Source organism: Culex quinquefasciatus, chromosome 3 (assembly GCF_015732765.1).
Source record: "Culex quinquefasciatus strain JHB chromosome 3, VPISU_Cqui_1.0_pri_paternal, whole genome shotgun sequence".
In the NCBI taxonomy this organism is placed as follows: domain Eukaryota; kingdom Metazoa; phylum Arthropoda; class Insecta; order Diptera; family Culicidae; genus Culex; species Culex quinquefasciatus.
The window spans coordinates 96713897-96718232 of NC_051863.1; the positions used below are offsets into that span (position 1 = coordinate 96713897).

The 4336-nt window shown below is 35.0% G+C and overlaps 1 long non-coding RNA gene across 1 annotated transcript; it reads right to left on the bottom strand.

Moving 5' to 3' along the window:
• Window positions 1–1514: 1514 nt before the first annotated feature.
• On the bottom strand, window positions 1515–2051 carry LOC119770512. The gene is made up of 2 exons (XR_005278866.1): window positions 1916–2051; window positions 1515–1850 (listed from the first exon to the last, which is right to left on the bottom strand). It is a non-coding gene; the product is annotated as an uncharacterized LOC119770512 (long non-coding RNA).
• Window positions 2052–4336: the final 2285 nt, after the last annotated feature.

Below are 4336 nucleotides of genomic sequence, written 5' to 3' on the forward strand. Positions count from 1 at the left end.
GTGATGTTTATAAGGAAACCCCTTATGTCTATATATCAAAATTTTTGTAATTGTCTGCTCTACAACTTTGTAGATCATTGTTACACTCTAAAAAATAACCCTGCAAAGTTAGAAAAAACACGAAATTTTAAAATGAAAAATTTTGTTCTAATGAAAAATGACCCTTCTGGGTCAATGTAGATTCGAAAAGTACATTAAATTTCCCATAAAATGACATGTTCCAAAATTTTTACAGTCGAGTAACGGAAAATGGGAGAATTTTTAAAACTTTTTTAGTGTTTTTTTCGATGAAAAATACGTTTTTTGGAATTCTGAGTACGCCATCAAATCGGGCGTCTAATTTTACATAAAAGTCCCTTTGACACCAAATTTCTATCTCATCACCGTTTCAGGCTGGAAATTATTGAAAAACACCTCTTTTTTCGCATGTTCAAAAATGGAAGGGGTCGTACCGCCCCTCCGTCACGAGATATCAAAAAACGGACCTCGGATTCGTGATCAGGGACAAAAGTTACTCCTTAGGACAAAGTTTCACGCAAATCGAAGAGGGGTCGGGGTAACTGCTGTGTGAATTGGCGGAGAATTACCCACATATTTCATCCGCCCAAGCAGAATACCCGTTCAGGTTCCTTCAGGATTCTGATAGTGTTTTTTCAAGTTCATCTAACACTGAAAAAAAAAACACAAAGTGCCTTATATACAAGAAATGCAGATCTTTGTAGATTCTTGAATGCTGAAATTTAGAAATAAAACAAAAATATGAAAAAACATAATTTTCAAAATAATTTTGTTCTCAATACATCTTACGTGCGTTGTTAGTTCACTGAGGTGAAATGATGAAAAAATAAAGAAACAAAATAATATATTGATAAGCAAACTTGTTGCGAAGATTTTCCATTTCCTGCAAATAAAATAATTCTTTAAATAATTCTTAAAACTTAATTATTTAAAATGTTCATGTATTATTGGTATCCAAGTAACCATCCAGCACTAAATATAGACACTGTACAGCACTAACAGCGCATTTCCAGCTGCGGGTAAAAGCTAAAGTGTTTTCACATCTGCATCAAAAGCGCTTTTACAGCGGATTTGCAGCTGGATTTGGACTTTATATTTCTGTTTTAGTGCAGGGCCCCTACTGTTAGTGTCCCACCCCTACAAAATGTCAAAAAAGAGAAAGGCAAAAAGTTGCTCCCTCTCTCTCTCTTCCTTCCTTTCTCCTTCGTGTCATTCTATTTTCGGATTGTTTTCATTCTACGTTGCCGACACAGCTGATGGACCGTGATTTTTTGTTCTGAGGAACATTGTTTGGGATATTGATCATGCAGTTTTCAGTAGATTTCGCTGGTTCCTGAGCCCGTGCCGTCTCGCCTGTTTGGGAAGTGCTTTACGTACGTGATTGCACAACAAGAGGTGATGTTTCACCCGATCACGAACACGCTCTAAATCCATGTTTCTTACATGTTGCTGAATATTGTTATGAAATTTTCCACCGTCAAAGAAAATACACTTTGTACAACTGGAAACAATTTATTATTTGATAATTAATGCACTTTATACATAACCTATTACGCCCAATACTTTTCCTGGACCTGCAACCTAGCGAACACTCCATTACTGCTGGTCTTGATGCCCAAAACTTTAAATCCTTCCATCCGTACACCGTCATTTTCGCCGCCAAAACATCGCCACTTCCCGTCAGCACATCCTCTGGGGGGCAGGAACACCAAGCCGGATGTTCCAGGATGATCAAGGAAAACTTCATTACACAAATTTTTGCCTCGGATTTGTCCCTTTCCGCTCGCCTCCGGAACGGTCTAGATAGGAGGAAATATGCCTTTTTTGTAATCCTATAAATATAAACCATTAAGTTTCTTTTAATATTTATTTTATTATTTCTTTTAATTAAACTTACCTATTTGGTAAAATAACAGTTGAAAAAATCCAAAAATGATTGTTTGTCAAGCACAACATAAATCCTCAAATTTTTGCCATTTTTCTCCGCTGGTTTGTTTATGTTGAATAGATGAGAGAGCAAGAATTATTTTTGGTTTTGTTTTATAGTGCTCTCTTTTCGCTCTTACGCAACTCAATCTCGTGTTGCCAGTTTGTAGAAATAAAAATTTTAGCAGTGTTGCTAGTAGCAGCAATTAATCAGCACTATTTCAGCTACTTCCAGAGCACTTCTTTAGAGCTGATTTGCTCTGAGTACAGCTATTTTATGACTGATGTGCTGTTGAATGCTGTTTACCAGCCAATTTATGATTTATTTTAATGCTGGACAGTTACTTGGGTACTTACATATAAACATGCAACGTATTGAATGTTAACAATTCATACTCTAATATAATCAAACACAAGCGCAGCTAATCCGAAGAAAGTATCCTAGTAGATTACACCCCATGTTCTTTCTTGTCATTCAATTTGATCATATATTGTATGGGGAATGGTAGATATGAATATAAAAATAAATCTTACAGTGAAAAGATAAATACAAATAAGTAGTAATTTTAAAGATGATTCCGGGAAGCTGCAAAACAAACAACTATAATTAAAAAGTCAAATGCTCCAGATGGTTCCATTGCTGAAAGAAAAGGAATAGGATAAGGAAGGATATAAACATTTAAATAAATCATCTAGTGAATAGATAAATGTAGGCATTAAAATTGAAGAAGATTCCCGGAAGCTGGAAGAAAGATAAATATATTTTAAAGAAAAATTCTTCAGACGGTTCCATTGCTATTTCAGTAACTGTCGTTAGTTCATGAAATTTAATCATATATGGCATGGAGGAATGGTAGAAAAAGGACAAGGAATAGGAATGATATAAACATTAAAATAAATCAAATGAAGAATAGATAAATACATATAAGCAGTTCATTTATAAATGATCCAGGAAGCTGAAAAAAAATTAAACACAATTTTAAATGATATTGTTGCCGCTGAACTGATAATTGAAAATAATTGAAATTACTTCCTACCCACGTCCTGCATCATGCACACATAAAAAACGTCAAACAAAAGAAAGACAAAAATCGCTTCTGCACCACTAATTGCCTCCACTGCTGGCACTGAACCCGCAACCTTTGGAGTGTTAACATTCACACAAAAACATTAACATTAATTGAGTAAACATTGGCACAAAATCCGCTTTGTAAATGCCACCTCGATACTCTTCAAGAGGTTTCCTTGGGAAAGAAATACTTTTACCAAAATATACACCAAATTTCCATACAAACATACAAAAAGAATAAATCAAATCATAACAACAATGAAACATATCAAATTCTAAGTATTCCAAATGATTGCACATCTGCCAACAATATTTATAAGGGTGTCACATAAATTACACCAACAATAACGATTATTCTTGCAAAACAACCTTCAATCACTATTTCAAACGCACTTTCAACTGTTTGTTTACATAAGTTAACAATCTAAACAACACAACACTTCTCCCAACACAAACTTAACAACGAAAATCAGCAGCCGCCGATTAAATAACAACACCCACCGAAGCTCGTTGAAAACTGACTGAAATGTCAAATTCGAAATAAATTCCTTCAGATGCAAACCGCCACGGCAATCAGCCTTTGGCTCGCCGCGGCGATTGAGGGGCGAACGATATTGAAACATGTCAGCGATAAGTTTGAACCGCCCAGGCGATGCGCCCATGGCACGCCAAGGCGGATGGAGGGCGGACGAAATTGAAAAATTTCAAATGTCAAATTTCAACCGCCCAGGCGGCCCGCCCTAGGTCCGCCAGGGCGGTTCTAGGGCGGACCACACGATCAGTAACGGCCGCCGATGCGTAACGTCCGCACTGAGTTAATGTGGGTTACAAAGTAACACATACACATCAAAATTGTGAGCATCTAGGGTAGTTCTCACTATAATGGTAGAACAACATGCTGTTTCAAGTATTTCTAGTAATTCAAGTATTTCAAGTATTTCAAGTATTTTTCAAGTACTTCAAGTATTTCAATTATTTCAATAGTTTCAAGTATTTTGAATATTTCATATATATTTCAAGGATTTCGAGTATTTGATGGAATTCAATTATTTGAAGAATTTCAAGTATTTCAAATATTTCAAGTATTTCAAGTATTTCAAGTATTTCGAGTATTTGATAAAATTCAAATATTTCGACTATTACAAATATTTCAAGTATTCCAAGTTTGAATAGTATTTCAAGTATTTCAAATATATCAAGTATTCCATGTATTCCAAGTGCATCAAGTATTTCAGATTTTTCAAGTATATCAAGTATTTCAAGTATTTCAAGCATTCCAAGTATTTCAAGTATTTCAAGTATTTCAAGTATTTTAAGTTTTCA